Source organism: Lissotriton helveticus, chromosome 6, assembly GCF_964261635.1.
Source record: "Lissotriton helveticus chromosome 6, aLisHel1.1, whole genome shotgun sequence".
In the NCBI taxonomy this organism is placed as follows: domain Eukaryota; kingdom Metazoa; phylum Chordata; class Amphibia; order Caudata; family Salamandridae; genus Lissotriton; species Lissotriton helveticus.
In genome coordinates, this window is record NC_136067.1 from 710,471,434 (window position 1) to 710,490,805 (window position 19,372).

The following is a 19,372-nucleotide window of genomic DNA, read 5'->3' on the forward strand; positions in this document are numbered from 1 at the left end:
TAAAGTTATTTCAGGTTTAACAGCAGTATAATATAACAACATACACGTAATATAACAACATAAAACCAAAGTTATTTTAGGTTTAACAGTAGTATAATATAACAACATACACATAATATAACAATATAAAACCAAGGTTATTTCAGGTTTAATAGTAGTATACTATAACAAGATACAAGTAATATAACAACATAAACTAAACTTATTTAAGGTTTAATAGTAGTATACTATAACAAAATACAAGTAATATAACATAAAGCCAACGTTATTTCAGGTTTAACAGTAGTATAATATACCAACATACAAGTAATATACCAACATAAAGCCAAAGGTATTTCAGGTTTAATAGTAGTAAAATATAACAACATACAGGTAGTAAATAGTAACAATATACAGCCAAAGTGGGAAGTCCGTGCATCAAACCACTCAGAATTCTGTCATTTTTCATTGCAGAGAATTTCCCAAAACATTGTTCTTCTCAAAGATGTGCAGTTAGCATTTCTGCCTGAGTCAGAAAGGCATTCATAAGTACCTGAGATAGTATCCCTATAGCCCTACTTCAAGTGTTCATGAACGTCTTTGCAAATCGCGTCGTAAGTCTTGCAGAAAAGCCAGTTGGGTGGGTCTCCGATCATGCTGCAAGAGGGTGTGCAGGTATGATAAAGGGTAATAATGTTACTAAGTAGTTTTGAAAAAAAATCAACATAGAATGCCTATGAAAATCAGACTTGTTGCTATAAAAGAGATTCTGGCTAATTTCTACCACTCTGAGCACATCTAAGGTGATTGAAACTTTTGAGTATGGCCAGTAATGCAACAGGTAAACATAAAAAAGCAAAAGTAATATTTCCAGGAGCCTTTCAGCCTGATCTCAATCTTAAAAACTAGTGGATATGGGTGTTAAAAACAAAAGCTTGGTAAGGCAAAGACATACCAGCTAAAACACAAAAAAGTTGTTAATGTTTAAATTTGACCCCGGTTTTCCAGGCAGAATCCTATAAATGACTGCCTTGTCGTCAGACAACGCACTAACACTGCATTAGTAGCCACAGAAGGTTTAGAGTTTTCAAACTGTACTTTTCAATGGAATGTGTGGGGTCATTAGTAAAGAAACGTAAGTACTAAGGCCTTCTATAACGATATGTTAACACACACAAGGAAACCTCAACAACTGTTATAGCCATTTCTTAGAAAATCTGCCACAATGAAACAATATTGAAAAATATTCACATTCTTCCAAAGCAGCAAAAGAAAGACATACTACATGAAAACATAACTGGATTCACTATCGTAGTTGTAAAGCACCATTTCAGATACGAGGCCTGATCACAGTTGCGTATCAATCCTCCATTTTCAAGTCAGGATATTCAGGGAAAAAAAACAAAGTTGAAAGCTGAAAAGTGAAGTGCTGCAATTGATAGTTCTCCTGGCATGTACCAAAAATAGATTAACATCAACTACATAGTCCGAGAATATAATGAGAAAATACAGACCAGTGCCAACAAATTTCCTAATCTTTAAACACAGGTCCAGCTGCTTTAAGAAGAAAAAAATTATAACATCATGCCGACCAAACATACTTTGTCCAATTACAATTCCAAAATGCTCAAAATTGCTCTGCAACTCTTCAAAATAAATACATTTTAAACATACTTTAAAAGTCTCTCCACTGAAAGGCTACAGAAGTTCTTAAATATTTATGGGCAAAATAAAGCTTGGTAGGTCTAAACACATATTTAACAAACTCTGCTGAGAGTTTAACAATGTCAACAAGAAGCGGGTTAAAATAGTGTGCAAAATTAGACCCACAAATTATTTAGCTGATCCCATTCATCCACGACCCTCACATCAGGTCTCAAAGAACTTTGAAACAACTGGTGCTTCATTATCAAAGCCTCTCTAGTTTCTTGAATCTTGCTACATGTCCTGAAATTGATATGCAACATCTACTTCAGTTTTGTACTGATCCTCTCTCTCTTCAGTCTATGCAAGGACAAGTCAGATGTCAATAGCCGTCATCTACATGTGAAAGAAATTCAGCTACACCCAGGGACCTTGACCACTGAAAGCGCGTATCTCCACAAATAATGCAACTGCCAAATGCAAAAATTCTTGGTACCATTCCTAAAATACACAAACAAGCCCAACTTGACTGTCTCCACAAGTAAATTCAAAGGACTTCCTTCTGGGCACCTTATTAAACTTACAAAATATAACTGCTGTACCCTCAATCGAACTCCTTTTACTATTTAATGAACTTCATGCAGGTATGCCTTCCTTGGTTTCAGCAAAGCCACGCTGATATTCCTACCGTTATTCTCACAACCCACTTAAATCTGTCAGACACTCTGACAAAGGGGTGACTAGTGATTAAAGAGCTAAAGACTTTAAAAAAATGTCTTTAGTCTATTAAGAAACTGTTTCAAAGGAATTCCCTGATAAACCAACAGTAATAAAAGGATAAGATGAAGGTTCCTTAAAATGCTTTCACAAGCTTAGCACATTTTGGTGCAGAACAATTCTAATATAAATCAGCGTACAAAAAAGAAGTTATTCACAATGTAGAGAAAAATGAAAAAATATAAATACAACAAGTGGGTAGTCGGTCTTGGTTCATTGACCCTGTTCAACTCTATAAAGTAAAAAAAAATAAAAAAGAAGAAGTAACTTCAGACAAGGTATGATGGCAAAACATTATTTTGAACAGAACCTGAGGATTTAATTTGTTTTAATATGTGTAATGGCTTGTTCATCAACTTAGGTGCCTTGGTGCTGAGGAACAGAAACATTGGATGACCAACAGGAAAAAACATCTAACAGAAGAGATGGAGTTTTAAGGCCATCATAAAGGCTAAGCGGGAAAGAATGCTCTTGATGTGCATGGGAAGGGTGTTCTAAAGCTGGAAACTGCCCAAAATCATTAATAAAATCGAATCAAAAGCAGAAGGAGCATAACGGAGCGTAAGCTTCTCAGAGGGTTGAGGACAATAAATCAAGATGGTGGGGGGGCAGGAGTGGAGAGGGTGTTGTCTATTAGCTGCTTTAAAAATCTAGTAGATAAGACAGGCAGTCCTAAGCTAGTGGTGTTGGATTCTTGCCTGGGTCACATGGCTGCATTTTTGTCGATTTGTTACTTTCTATCCTGCAAAATTCAGTAAACTCTGCAGGTTGTCTAGAAAAGAATCAGGAGCAAGAAGTTACAATAATTAATTTTTTTCACATGTTGAAAATTCCTGAGCAAGAAGGTGACATGGCAAGTATGGAAGAAGATTCCATAAGAGTCTTAGTGAGTGCACGCATGCAGATGAATCGGAAAAGATTTGGTTTGGAGTGAGAGAGATCCTTATCCATCACAACTCCTCTGGATTTAACTTTCCTTGGTTGCTCAGGAGCTTCTCCTATGATTGCAGGTCAGAGTGTTTTGTCATTGATTAATATTGTTGCCAACAAACAAATTCCCAGTCGTATTGGTGTAAGGTTTAGAAATTCTGTAAGTCAGTACTTCAAGCAGACAGCAAATCAAATTGCCTGTTATATTGGGCACTTGATAGTTGAGATGCACAATCAACTGATTGTTATTTGCATATTAAACAGCTAGACAGCCAAATGATATACTCAGTTGAGCTACTGCGTGGACACAGATGTTAAACAATATTGGAGAATTACTGTAGTCCTATGGGACCCCACAGTTGACAGCCAAAGAGGTGGAGAGAAAAGCCGAAAATACCACAGACTGAGTCAGTCTTTTAGGAAAACATAAAAACAAAGCAGCAACAGACCCCTCAAATCCAATTTCAGTCATGCAGCTCATTAGTGGGACGTGATCCATCATATTGAAGGTGGACAAGGGGTGACAAAAATTCAGAGTGCTGGAATCAATCATCAGTTGCACACAAATCAGGTTGCAGGAGACTGCGGGGAGCTTCTGAAAGCACTTCCTCGCCCAGATGCATAAGGAATCTTAATTCATCAAGTGCTAGAGCAAGAGCTGTGTCTGTGCCCAGACTAGCATGCAAACCAAGTTGCCACAAACGGAGCCTAGGATTACTCTGCATATCCAAGGTCCATGCCGCAAAAACATCAGCACAGTTTCCTTGAATTTAATGACTACAGATTTAATGAAGCAGTTTGGTACGTCAAAGACAAAGCCTCTGGTTCATTTGACAGAATGGTAAGCAGGAGTTAAGATGGGCATTAAGGATTTAGTATCATGAGATGAAAATATATAGCCAGATCAGATGAGGCTGAAGGTCCATCTCGATCATTAGATTCTGTTTCCTTGCATAAGATCTCACAAGGCCATGAATAAATTCAGTTGTAAAACAGCCAACTTTACCCTGCTTAGGACAACACTTGTTTTCTAATATTAACCAAGACAGGCAACATCCTTGCTTTGATTTAATAGGCTTTCAGCTTCCAATTAACTTTTTAGTTTGCACTTTGGCTAAATTAATATCCAGCACTGTCGAAGCCAATAGGTCTGACTTTTTCAGGTGAATGGATTCTTTGTTGTATTGTAATGGTTGTAGGCTGTTATGTGATATGTTTGGATGCACCAACAGATCTCATGCATACAGGCACTTACATACAGACAATTCAAAGGTGTGTGCAAGCCCACAAGTCAAACAACACTCATATGGACACAAAAAGACGGACATAGATTGTTGTGAACGTATCTAGGACCCTATATAAATATTCCCGATTCATGCCCTTATGTGGTTATAACAAATCATATCCTTATAAAGGCATAAGAATCATATCCATATTTAGTCATAGCCAATGCAGTCCAAATACGGCAAGGCTACTCCCATAGACTCCTAGAAAGTACAACGCGTTCTTTAAACAAACCAAGCCTCCAGCAGCCCGGGAATTCCCCCTGCTTCTGTTTTGATTTGTCCAAGAACTCCTGGAGTCCTAAAAGAACTGCGAGTTCTTAGTGACGTCTTATGTCCAACCTTACGGCAAACTCGGCACCTTCCAGGTATAAATATACCAACAGCTGCCCTAGCAAACACACAGTGGTTTGGAGCAGATCGGCTATCTACTTACCCGACGCCCTGCTGAAACAAGTGCCGAAGGAAGCCGACCCTCCCATTGACGCACTGAGAGAGACGCTGTCTTTTCTCCTGCCGAGAAATCCAGCTCCAGTGTTTCCAGTCACCCTTGCGGGTTGCTGGGAGATCGAGTCCTGAGAAAGAGATACAAGACCTCCTTCATTCTATAACCAAGGTACGGAGCTGATCCTTAGAGAATTCTTGATTCAGATTCTTGGCAAAAACTATCTTAACTAAAACTATATCTCACTTACTCCTTCCAACGTACTAGGCTTAGGTTAGGTACACCGGGGTAGGCGTATTTTAGAAACACCAGTTGAGCACGTTTAGTCAACTTTTATCATTGTATGTATTTTATCCGTTTTAAGTATCTTATGGCTTAGAAACCATATAAATGCTTTTACAGTATTATTTCATAATACTCCTTTTACTGTACGCACTCTACTTTATGACAAGTATTGCAATTGTGGCAATTCACTTCTCTTACATGAGAAAGAAGACTACTCAATAAATAACCACTTTTATTGAAAACGCCAGTCTCTCTATTTCTTTGCACTCCTGGTGAAACTAAGCATGCACGATTGACTGAGTGAAATAGATGTCTATTGTTTACGCGACTCTGGAGATATACTCCTTATTCTGGAGGGAGCAAAGTTGTCATGTTTCTGCGGTTGTCACAAACTTAATCCCTTCTTGTCTATTCAGTAAAGTTAACTCCTTCCAGTTCACTCGAGAAAGTTTCTAGTGACCTCTGAGCTAGCTGGCATTCATAATTAAGTCTAACATATTCATCATCATCAAAGCTTTATTCGAGGATTATACTCATAAAAGCACAAACATACATTTAAAATACATCATTTAAAAGATTAAATTCGAATTTATACAAAATTTTAAAACAATTGTGCAGACATAATCAATAAGAAACTTTGATGTATAATTACACAAAACCCACTAAAAGTACCCCGATCAAATTGCATTAGTAAGAATTGCCCTCCGTCTAATGGACCATGCCCACCCCAAGTACTTTGCTGTTGCTAGGACAACAGTAAAAAACACAGTTGATGGACAGAATGTAGAACAATGTCATACATTCACCCCAGTACAAGGATCTGGGCCTAAATCCATCATTCTTTTGCACTCCACACCACCCTGGGTTAGACACTGGCTATATGCAAATCAGCTCTGACCCTGTGCCTCATGGGAACAGTCCAGTCCGAACTACCAAGCCATGTCTTTCCCAGACCGGAATCAAGCATCCAAGGACCGGTTTCTGGCTATCAGCCTTCATTCAGCCTGGATCGCTTGACTCCAGTGGTGTGGAGAGCCTGGGACTCACGTCTGAGCATACCCAGCCCACTCGGGGTGAAAATTGCAAAAAACACAGTTGATGGACAGAATGTAGAACAATGTCATACATTCACCCCAGTACAAGGATCTGGGCCTAAATCCATCATTTTTTTGCACTCCACACCACCCTGGGTTAGACACTGGCTATATGCAAATCAGCTCTGACCCTGTGCCTCATGGGAACAGTCCAGTCCGAACTACCAAGCCATGTCTTTCCCAGACCGGAATCAAGCATCCAAGGACCGGTTTCTGGCTATCAGCCTTCATTCAGCCTGGATAGCTTGACTCCAGTGGTGTGGAGAGCCGGGGACTCACGTCTGAGCATACCCAGCCCACTCGGGGTGAAAATTGCAAAAAACACAGTTGATGGACAGAATGTAGAACAATGTCATACATTCACCCCAGTACAAGGATCTGGGCCTAAATCCATCATTTTTTTGCACTCCACACCACCCTGGGTTAGACACTGGATATATGCAAATCAGCTCTGACCCTGTGCCTCATGGGAACAGTCCAGTCCGAACTACCAAGCCATGTCTCTCCCAGACCGGAATCAAGCATCCAAGGACCGGTTTCTGGCTATCAGCCTTCATTCAGCCTGGATAGCTTGACTCCAGTGGTGTGGAGAGCCTGGGACTCACGTCTGAGCATACCCAGCCCACTCGGGGTGAAAATTGCAAAAAACACAGTTGATGGACAGAATGTAGAACAATATCATACATTCACCCCAGTACAAGGATCTGGGCCTAAATCCATCATTCTTTTGCACTCCACACCACCCTGGGTTAGACACTGGCTATATGCAAATCAGCTCTGACCCTGTGCCTCATGGGAACAGTCCAGTCCGAACTACCAAGCCATGTCTTTCCCAGACCGGAATCAAGCATCCAAGGACCGGTTTCTGGCTATCAGCCTTCATTCAGCCTGGATAGCTTGACTCCAGTGGTGTGGAGAGCCTGGGACTCACGTCTGAGCATACCCAGCCCACTCGGGGTGAAAATTGCAAAAAACACAGTTGATGGACAGAATGTAGAACAATGTCATACATTCACCCCAGTACAAGGATCTGGGCCTAAATCCATCATTTTTTTGCACTCCACACCACCCTGGGTTGGACACTGGCTATATGCAAATCAGTTCTGACCCTGTGCCTCATGGGAACAGTCCAGTCCGAACTACCAAGCCATGTCTTTCCCAGACCGGAATCAAGCATCCAAGGACCGGTTTCTGGCTATCAGCCTTCAGTCAGCCTGGATAGCTTGACTCCAGTGGTGTGGAGAGCCTGGGACTCAAGTCTGAGCATACCCAGCCCACTCGGGGTGAAAATTGCAAAAAACACAGTTGATGGACAGAATGTAGAACAACATTCACCCCAGTACAAGGATCTGGGCCTAAATCAATCATTTTTTTGCACTCCACACCACCCTGGGTTAGACACTGGCTATATGCAAATTAGGGGTGGGCGTAAAATCCGTTCCGCTCGCGGATTTTGCGGATTTTCGGTAAATCCGCAATCCGCGAACTCTCGCGGATTTACCGAAAATCCGCAAATCTGCGCGCTGCGGATTTTTTGCTTGTGTTCGCACTGCTCGCGGTCCGCTGCGCGGGCAGCAACAATCTCGCACTCGCGAAATTACAAAAATTACAATTGGGGAGGGGTGAAGGAAGTGCCCAGTCTCCAACTTCCTGTTCCTGTCCAGCAAGCTCCTCCCATTGGGGTGGGGTGAAGGAAGTGCCCTAGTCTCCAACTTCCTGTTCCTGTCCAGCAAGCTCCTCCCATTGCTTAGTCCATTTCCTGGCCACTTTGAATTCGATCTTGACTGGGAAGGATTACTTTTTGTGGATGCTGCTGGATATTTGGATTTGAGGCCTTTTGGATTCGAAATTTGATTTCACAAGTAAGTTGATAAGTTGATGTTGTTTGTTTATGGTGATTTTTGTGTGTGTTTTTCGACTTTTTGGGGTGGGGTTGGGGGCTGGCTATGTTGGTGGGGGGCCATTTTGAGGCATGGTCCTGCAGGTTCTGGCCATGTTGTGGATGGGGTCAAGCGGCCATTTTGAAGTCAGGCAGTGTGCTTTGTGCCCTAGGCCCACCCAGTCTGCTCTGATTTCTTTCATTATGCCCAGGGGGCCTAGAACTCCCGCGGATTTACCGAAAATCGGATTTTTTTGCTTGTGTTCGCACTGCTCGCGTCCCGCGCAGCAACAATCTCGCACTCACGAAATTGTAAAAATTACAATTCTGCACATGAATTGAAAACCACCAGGCTTAGTTATGGGTGCATGCATGATACAACTGTTTTGTTGAATTTTAACATGATTCTGGCCAGGGCATGGATGGCATTGGATTGTGGTGATTTTTGTGTGTTTTACGACTTTTTGGGGTGGTGTTGGGGGCTTGCTATGTGGGTGGGGGCCATTTTATTGCCTGGTCCCGTGTGGGTGGGGGTCTAGGGGCCATTTTTAAGCCAGTTTGTGTGCTTTGTGCCATAGGCCTGCACCCAGTGTGCTCTGATTTCATCCATTATGCCCAGGGGGTCCAGAATCGGTCTGTTCGCGGATTTTGCGGGTTTTTCGCCATGTTCGCGTCGTGAAGCAACAATCTCGCACTCGCGAAATTGCAAAAATTGCAATTCTGCACCAGAAAACCACCAGCAGGCAGCATAAACCTTCTGAAACTTGATGGATGGCATTGGATTGTGGTGATTTGTGTTGTGTTTTTTGACTTTTTGGAGTAGGGGTTGGGGGCTGGCTATGTTGGTGGGGGCCATTTTGAGGCATGGTCCTGGCCATGTGGATGGGGGTCAAGCGGCCATTTTGAAGGCAGGCAGTGAGCTTTGTGCCATAGGCCTGCACCCATTTTGCCTTGCTTTCACCCATTGTGCCCAGGGGGAGTCAGTGGTACATGAAACTACAACCCTCTCTGTGTGCTCTCTTGGATCAATGTTAAATTCCTGTTTCCCAAAAATTTAGCAATTCTTATTTTTGATATTTCCATATTGTGGTGTGCACGTGTGTATTCATAAATGCCTACTTGCAAACTATTAATTGAAGAGCTACATATGCAACATATATTTAACTGATGTTCCTCTGTCTTCGTTTGCTTTTAGGTGCACAAAGTCAATAACTCTGCATCATCGTTGAGCATCAGTGCCAGGAAGAAGTCCTGCTGCAGCCTGCTGTTCCGACATCTGAAGAAGATGGCTCCAAAAAGAGGTGCCCGTAGCTCCTCTTGCAAGAAAGATGTCTCTACTAAGGAGAAGAAGAAGCAAGTGGCACCACTTACCAAGGAGACTGGTGGCTCGACCACTAAATTTTTGTGGAAAAAACAAAAGTCCACCATGAGTGCTGCACAGGTAGCCTGTTTAGTGGTTCAATCACCAACGACCAGTGATGTTGGCTCATCGCAAGAAAGTAGCAGCACACAATCAACACAGGTTGTAACTCATCTCACAAGTACTATTCAACAACCAAAGCCGCAACAACAACTGCATGGGCTACTAGTACAAGCACAAGTACATGCGCAAGGAGCTGTCCGAGAAGGAGCTGTCCGAGAAGGAGCTGGCCGAGAAGGAGCTGGAGCTGGCCGAGAAGGAGCTGGCCGAGAAGGAGCTGGCCGAGAAGGAGCTGGCCGAGAAGGAGAAGGAGAAGGCCGAGAAGGAGAAGGCCGAGAAGGAGAAGGCCGAGAAGGAGAAGGCCGAGAAGGAGAGGTCCATGGAGAGTTGCAAGTAGAGGTCAGTGAAGAGGCCCATGTAGCGGCGCATGGAGCGGTGCAAGTGCCCACAATGGTTGTTCTTCCAGAAGTAGGGGCACAGGAGGAAATTGACTTTGGAGCCGGGGTATCATGTCAGGAAGACGAAGCCACTCCTCCTGATGATTCATTTTCTCCCAGCTCCCCAGCAAGGAAAAGATCAAGGAGGGTGTGTAGAAGTTCCTCTTCAAGCCCCGCTCCATCAGATGATCTGGATCTAGATTGGCAACCATCTCCGACGTCTGAGAGGGAGGCACACCATGAGCTGAGAAAGGTATCAAATGTTAAAAGGAAGGGCCCCGGAAAGCTCATACTTATGGATCCGAACGTCGGACTTGATGAAGTGGTGCATTCTGATGTTGTTGAACAGGATGACAGCAATGACCTAGTCATCACACACGTCATTCCAGCCACACCGGCCATGCAGCAGACAGACATTTATACCCTATCCCGACGTCATGCTGAGCGTGACCCTGGCGACGTGGCACTGGTAGCACCACCAACGCAGTCAAGTAGTACAACAAGTTCAACAAAACCTACAGCTCCCATATTTTCTCCCCAGAGGGGAACTCCATCCAGCTCGACTCCCTCAAGTAGGGTTGCTGCAATAATTGCACAACCCAGTAGATGTCTGCAAGGCTCATCCACCACTGCTTCATCTGGCATTGGCAGTATCACCTCGTGCGGCAAAACCAGAAGTTTCCAGTCCCCAGTTTGGAACTTTTTTAGTGTCCATGCAAAGTATGATAACATAGCCATTTGTTCCATTTGTAAGACTAGACTTAGCCGTGGTAAGCCTGGTACCAACTATGGTACCGGAGGCCAGATAGGTCATCTTCAAAGAAGGCACAGTATGGAATGGTTTGCGCACCTAGCAAACATCGAGGGAAAGCAATCCCAAAGGGCAAGTGGCCAAAATATACCCGTACTAGATGTTTCATCTGAAGATGACGGGGAGGTAGAAGAAGCGTCAGACATTTGTCCGGTTGCACCCAGTACCCCTGGCAGCACCACACCCTCCGCAACACATAGGAGGCACACTGAGAGTCTGGGAGACACACCAATGCGGAAAATGTCAACACTGAGCAGAACTGGGTCGAAGAAGGCATCAGCATCATCCAGTAAATTTGTCCAGCGCACCATTACAGCCATGTTCTACTCAGATGCGCCATTTCAACGCAACCACCCAATTGTGCGCCTGTATAACACTAAGCTGGCTAAAATGCTAGCGGTGGACCTTCTCCCTTTTTTGTTTGTCGAAGGTGTGGGTTTCCTTGAACTCGTGGCAACACTGGCCCCTAAATGGAAGGTTCCTAGCCGGTTCTATTTTGCCAGGGTTGCTGTTCCAGCACTACATAAAGAGGTGCTTGAGTTGATTGGGGCAGCTTTGCAGAAGAGTGCTGTTCACACTATACACCTGACAACAGACATGTGGACCAGTTGCCAAGCCCTTGATTACATGTGCATCACTGCACGCTGGGTCTCTTTTTCAGGGGTTGCAAAACAGATAAATGCAGGTGGTGACTTGGTCGAGATTTTTAAGGGTGCTCGTAAACATGCAACATTAGCCATGTTTGGCATGGAGAAAACTCATACTGCAGACAACATTTTGGATGACTTTAACAAAAAGGTCTCGCAATGGCTGCCCCCAAGAAAATGCAAGGTTGGTTATGTTTCTACTGATAATGGCAGCAATGTAGTTAAGGCCATGGAGGACGGTGACTATTGCAGAGTGGCGTGTTTGGCGCACTGTATAAACCTGGTCGTGCAAAAGTTCTTGAAAAAAGAAATTGCAGTCGACAAAATACTGACCATCTGCAGAAGAATATGCACACATTTCAACCATTCTTTTAAGGCCCGGAAGGAGCTGAGGCGCAAGCAAAATGAACGTAGTATGCCAGTGAAAGCACTTATCCAGGAGGTGGCAACACGTTGGAACTCAACCTTCTACATGCTTGAGCGTCTGCATGAGCTGTTTCCAGTAGTCAATGAGTATGTCTACAACCTGGGTGGTGGTACGACAAAAATGATGCTAGCGGTGGAGCAATGGCAGCTAGTTAAAAGCCTGACAGACATGCTTCGTCCTTTTGAGGTCTTCACGCGTGAAGTCAGCAGAGAGGACTGTTCTTTGAGCAAAGCTATCCCATTGTTGCTGAAGCTCGAGCACCAAGTCAAGGTGGTGTCTTCAAAATTAAAGGATGCTGGAAAGAATGAAGCATATGAGTTGGCGCAGAGATTATTACAACGCCTAGTTAGCAATGAACGGCTTGTAAATATCAAGAAACAACAGCACTACATTTGTGCTACTATTCTGGATCCACGTTACAATAAGCCATTGTTTGACAAAGTATTAATTCCTTTTGAAACATCAGATGTTACAGAATACAAAGGTTGGCTAGCTCAGTCAGCCATTCGTTTTGAAAGAGAGCAGAAGGAAACTGTAGGAGAAGACAGTACTACTAGTGAATCAGCAGGCCATCAGGCGTCCCAAAAAAGCACTTCTGCATCTGTGCCTGTGGCAGAAGTGAGTGTCTTTTCCTCTGAGCCGCTAACCACACCAGCAACCGTATCATCTGCACCAGGCCCAGGCGATATGTCTGAAGAGGATTGGCTAAGTCAGCTAGGGTTTCCTTGTCCCAGAAAGGACACAGAAGTGAAAAGTACAGGAATCCGGGAGAACATTGGCGTATTGGCATGGGAAAAGAAACATATGGCGAGAGCTCACCAACCTGGCTATCAATTACTTGTCTTGCCCACTCGCAAGCGTGTCTTCAGAACGTGTTTTTAGTTCTGCTGGTGGCATTGTGACTTCCAAAAGGTCCCGCCTTTTGCCCGCAAATGTGGAGCGGCTCACCATGATAAAGATGAACCAGCACTTCATACCACCAGATTACAAAGTACGAGAATGCACGCAGGAAGAAGAGGACACCGACCTACCTGAGGGAAGTTTTCCTCAGTTACCAGAAGTACTACCGACTCAATTTGCAGAGTTTGAGGACGAGCTCTGCTTCCCTGACAGCGAGTTCTGAAAATGAGTCAATGATTCATTAACTTTATTTTTCGTCCTTATTCACTTTTATTCCTGTGTGTCTGTCTTTCTTTGTTTAGCAAGTGCTTGATCACATTCACAACAAAACTGTAATCACCCCATCACAACAACAAGCCCATCAGCAGAACTGTCTTGATTTTGATGCCGCAGCATTCCTCATTTGGCAAATTACACGTGAACCAACACGATGACAGTGTTCAGTAAAACGAACTTACTGCAAAACCACCACCCACCAGGCTCAAAAGTAGTAAAAAACAGGTATGCTCAGATAAAGTTTGAAAAAGTATATTTTTATATCCCTAACAAAATAATCTCCCGCAAGACCATCCCTAACCCCAACAAATAAATAGTCCTTCAAAAGTCCCCAAAAACCCCAACTCCCAAAAGTCTCTAAAAAAGGGGCAAGGGACACTCTAGGGATGCATGCTGTGGACTTTGGCCTCCAGGGCATCATGCCTTAGGGCCAGGGCATCGTACTGCTCCCGGAGGATGGCGTGGTCTAAGCGGAGGCCCTCCAACAAATTTTGATGTTCCTTCAACTTGCGGACCTCCGCCTCCAGGTCGGACACTCTGTGGGTTGCACGGCGCAAGCGAGCCTTGAGAGTACTGTGAGGGGGCAGCCTTTGCTGCTCGGCGGTGGCGTCTGCCAGCCCGGCTCCGTACCGCCGGAGCACTGCGCTGACCGGCAGAACGTGGGGGCGCGGAGGAGGATGCAGGTGTCCCATTAGATGTACTGGACTGCGTGTCCTCCCCCTCCAGTTCCACCAGCCGCCGATATTATGCAACAGTGGCATCCAGCCTCCGTTGCCGGGCCAGTAGAGCCTGCATACTCCTGGATGGTTTGGATGTTTTAGTACGAACAACTATATGAAGAAAGAAAGACATAATCTGTAACCAATGCTCTTTAAGAATATGATTAACACAAAATGATTCAGCAGAAAGTTGTGTCACAGTACAACTAGCAACTAGCCAGCGCAGTACAAAACTATTGAGGCCAGTATGATGGGCGTCCGCAGGGAGGGGCAAGGGGGCAAAATTGTTTGGTACGTTATCTGCAAGCCGGCATAATGCCAGCGCAGTGAACTTGCACCCGAGAAAAATAACAGACGCACGCCATGATGAGTGACATACACTTGCGTTACTGTACCGGTCCAGTACATGCAGGTGGTGAAGCTCTTACTTTTCTATTACGGGTGGCACTGAGAATACTCTGTTACAAGGGCTACTGCTTAATTAATTTAACTTTCACCCTACAGTGCAAATGAGTACTAGGAAAGGAAAATCAAGGAGATAAATAATGGGATTATCTATCACTTCACATGGGATGTATTTGCTTACATATGGGATGACTTCAGGTGCTTTGCTTTTTATTGAGTGACCAGTGATACATCCACACATGAATGACGTACTACTACTAAAATTATTAAGAGGTGGGGAGTGGCCACCGTACTATTAACCGGATATATGCTGTGCTTGCAATAAAAACTACTGCTACTATTCATGGTAGTTTTTTGACAAAATTACAACTTCTTTTCTTTGCCTTTCCTACACTGGAACGGACGTGCGGGTGCGGTGTTACATGCTCTTCAAAGTAACACGTAGTTCATCCAGTGACCGTCTACTCTCTGTAGATGCACATCATATGCTATCTAAGAGTCAGATAGTACCATGATCCAGCTTACCTCTACCCGCCACCACCATTGTCTGCTTCCTCACAGTATCTTCTTGGGCCACTTGCGCCGCCTCCTCCCCAGAGTTGTCCTCGGAGTCGACCACCACCACCACATCCGAGCTGGCCCCGCCACCAGATGTTCCACCTACACAGTAGATTTAAGAATGTTAGATTACACCACTCACTAGTATTTGGTCTAGGAATGAAGAAATGTGAAAACAACAGAACAAGTAATTGACTGTCTAATCTAAAGTAAAAATGTCCCTCCTTCCACGGAAAGGCTGTTGTCTTGCTGCACTTTTTTGTCACAATTGATGAATGCTTGCTTAATTTTAACACACACCATTTTTCTCTGAACAGACAGAAGCTGGACTTCTAAGGACAAGAGCAACATCAACTTCAAACCAGGTGAAAGCTCGGCTCGACCACAAGAAATGTGTTCCATTACTCATCAACTCAGCACCAAGCACTTTTCCATTTCCAGCTAACTTAATTTTAATATATGTGTTTACTTTTAATAAAGCTTTTAAACTTGAATAGACTCTGTGGTTTTTGGTCCTACAGACTAGAGTGACTGAGCGAAAGATTTTGCAATTTTTGCAAGGAGGAGTCCGTGCCTCTGACACTACCAGGTTTATACAGTGCGCCAAACACGCCACTCTGAAATATTATTACTCTGGTGTTTAGTGTCCATAGTTCGGTTTGTGGAGAATTGTCCCTGCAACAGTAGTATTATGGATTGTGCTCCTATCTAAACACTATTTCGAAAAAATTAAATTAGGAACGCTTGGACAACAATAGGTCCTCTACATTTAAATGAAAACGTACTGGGGCCAGCAAAGGAGCACTCGCCGCCCTGGCCTGCATCCTCCTCCTCCTCTGGAGCCACAGCATCCTCCTGTTCCGTCCGCTTGCCCCTGGGGGGACCTGACGTACAACATGAAAGAAAGAACAGAAAAATTGATGATTGCTGCTTGTCGATGTCCTTGTCAACCAAATCAAACATTGAGAAAGAACAAGAACCAACTATTTCAGCCAAAAAGAGGGCTACAAAGGAAGGACTGCACCTGAGCCTCTACTCTAGGGGCAAATTTACAAGCCCCTTGCAGCTCTTTTGCTACGTTCTTGCGTCACTTTTGTGACGCAGCGCCACAACAAGAGAGGCGCCATGGTGTGGCGTATATTAACAACGTGACGCATATGGGAGATACATCCCATTCTAAAGCCCTGCGCCATAAGGGAGCGTTCCAGCGCAAGGGAGGACGTTCCTGCGCAGGAACGCATGCTAAAAGTGGCTATGGGGAATATATAAAATTTCAATCAGTCATTTAGGACAATGATGCGTCACTCAAACCCTGCGCCTGCATGAAGCAGACGTACGGCTTGATGCAGCATTGCTGGAGCTGCGCCATCGTTGCAACGCAACTCCATCAATGTGCCGCCTTACGGCACCGATGCGTAACGCTTCGGTGACGTTTTGGGACCATGGTGTGCCGCATTGTAAATACGGCGCACCATGGGTGGTGCTGGCGTGCCGCCACTTTGCAGGGATGCGCAGGTAATTGCAAATCTGACAGTTAGGGGCATACTTACGAGTTCTGGGCTGCACACCTCCAGAGGTGCGCCAGAACAAATGCGTTACGCAAAACTAACCTTGCGTCACGGTAGATGCGCCGCAATTACAATGCGGCACACCCTGGCGCAAGGGTAGGCAGATGCGTGACGCATCTCGTGACGAAAGAGGGGCGCATCTCTAGAGTCGCGTCGCAGGCGCAATGCAACTCTAGCAATGCTCAGGGCTGCCCAATACTCAACATACCGCATCAGTCCTTACGCCTGCTTCAAGCAAGCAGGCATAAAGAATTGACGTAGCAGCGTCGCGGAAATGCCTGCGTTATATCTTGTAGATTTCACGCAGGCACTTTTGCGAGGCGCACAGCTGCCTGACCGCCCCCCCTTGCGTGGGAACGCACCCATTGTGGCTCGGCCCAGGCCTTAACGTGGCGCATCTCCCTAGATGCATCACGTTGTACATGACTCGCAGGGATGCGCCACGTTTACGTCGCTGTTGCGTCAGGTAAGGCAGCGTAAACGTAGCGCAAGGGGCTTGTAAATCTGCCCCTTTGTGTCTAGCATTACGCAGTTCTGTAAAGTACACTCATACATTACTCAGCACAATTAAATGAACACAAAATAGAAAACAAATAAGCAGTGGCACCACCACAGAGAAGGAGAGCAGTGCACCTGAAATGCACAGAAGATTTTGAAATATTAATTTACCTCTACTATCAATGTAATCGGCAGCATTATTGCTCTTTGTAAAAAAGTTAAAACAAACATTTGCAATATAACACACAGAGCAGGAGAAAAAACAGAGTAGTGAGTGATGAAAAAATTGCTACTACTACTCACCAAGCCCGGGGACCTCCACTCCCAGCAGGTCGAGCAGGTCGCGCTCCCGGTCCAGGAGATCCGTCCAGCGGTGGGTCACCTGGTTGTAGGTGCGCTGGACCCCCGAGATGTCAAACAGGGCCCGGCACACCTCCTCCCACCGCTTCCGTCGCTCCTGGAGGTTGTAGCCACCAGCGATCCTGCCGCCTGCCGCGATGGTCCTGGGGAGGCGGCGCTGTACAAAGTAAACCAGTGCGCCCACCTCCTCAGGGCTGAAGATGTCCCTGGGCACCACCATTTCCGCCCTCAAACGGCCACACGGGAGCCGGGCATGGGCTGCGGGGCCCGTCTTGGGCAGCTTGACTGATGGCTTCACCATGGTCTGGGCAGGTGGTAGCAACAAGGAGAAAAAATGAAAAAGAATAAGACTAGGGAAGAAGAAAATAAAAGTAGTTGAAAAGTAAACAAAAGTAGCCTAAAACACAAAAATATAGAGCTAGAAAACTAGAGGGATAGATAATAAGTTAAATAGATCAAAAAAATATTAAAACAAGCAAAGGATGGCAGAGATATAGAGAGGATAGAAACACCATGCCCAGACACATAGGAATGAATGAAAAACAAGATGGCGGCCCGATCACGTGCGCGTAAGTAAGTTCGCACGCGATTTCTCTCGCGAACTCGTGCAAACTTGTATTCGCAAGGCGCTCATTCCGCGAGATTACACATAGCGGGCGGAAACGGAAATACGTCACGCAAACAAAATGGCGGCGCCCATACTCGACCTTGGGGTAATTCGCACGAGTTCGCGGCTTCCACGGTCGATTTCGCACGACGCCGCGCCTCGCGAATAGCGCGAAATTACCGAAAAACGATTTTTGCAAAAGCAAAACAAATGAGCAGGTGCAAAAGTTCAAGCTCATCATTTGTAACCATTCCCTGTAGTGCTTCCTGAAGGGGATCTCCAGAATTCGGTTGCCTACTTGCAACTATTGTGTGACCCTGCTCTGACAGTCACAGAATAGTTACAAGTATGCCATTGCCAACAAAGATCCTGTTAAAAAAATTTACATTGCAACACAAAGTAAAGGGAGCAGACAAGCAGGTGCCAGCCTTCATTAATGTCAGTTGGGGCAGGGCAGGTGTTGTTGTAATTTGATTTTGCAAAACTTAAAGCACTTAGCAGGTGTGCTTTGCTTTGCCACAATAATGTACACTGACTGGTCAACCAGAGGGTGCTGTGATGACACCGAGGGTGGCATGGGTGTGCCAGCCAGAGGGTGGCATGGGTGATCCAGAGTGCCAGTGTTGACAGAGGATGGCAGTGCTTTGCTTTCCCCCAATAATGTACACTGGTGAACCAGAGGGTGCTATGATGACACAGAGGGTGACATGGGTGAGCCAGAGGGTGGCATGGGTGAACAAAGAGAGTGCCTGTGGTGACAGAGGGTGGCAGTGATGAAGAAAGGCTTGCAAACAGGCTGGGCACGTAGAAACAACAAGTTCGCAAAACTGGCGACCCGACAAGTAAGTTCGCAATTTGCGAAATTGTACGAAACCCTCGCGAACTTGCAGAAACCCGTGCGAACACAAAAAAAAAAGAATCCGCAAAATCCGCGAGAATTCGCTAATTTTGCGGATTTTCGCAATCCGAAATACGCAAATCCGCAAAATCCGCCCATGCTTAATGCCAATCAGCTCTGACCCTGTGCCTCATGGGAACAGTCCAGTCCGAACTACCAAGCCATGTCTTTCCCAGACCGGAATCAAGCATCCAAGGACCGGTTTCTGGCTATCAGCCTTCATTCAGCCTGGATAGCTTGACTCCAGTGGTGTGGAGAGCCTGGGACTCACGTCTGAGCATACCCAGCCCACTCTGGGTGAAAATTGCAAAAAACACAGTTGATGGACAGAATGTAGAACAATGTCATACTTTCACCCCAGTACAAGGATCTGGGCCTAAATCCATCATTTTTTTGCACTCCACACCACCCTGGGTTAGACACTGGCTATATGCAAATCAGCTCTGACCCTGTGCATCATGGGAACAGTCCAGTCCGAACTACCAAGCCATGTCTTTCCCAGACCGGAATCAAGCATCCAAGGAC

At 45.1% G+C, this 19,372-nt stretch overlaps 2 protein-coding genes across 3 annotated transcripts in view; one reads left to right on the top strand and one right to left on the bottom strand.

The window, feature by feature from the left end:
* Window positions 1–19,372, top strand: part of SLC35A1 (solute carrier family 35 member A1) — a 416,391-nt gene that overhangs the window by 333,476 nt on the left and 63,543 nt on the right. The window lies entirely within an intron of this gene.
* The window catches only part of RARS2 (arginyl-tRNA synthetase 2, mitochondrial), a 286,247-nt gene that overhangs the window by 78,187 nt on the left and 188,688 nt on the right, over window positions 1–19,372 (bottom strand). The gene's annotated exons all lie outside the window — the stretch shown is intronic.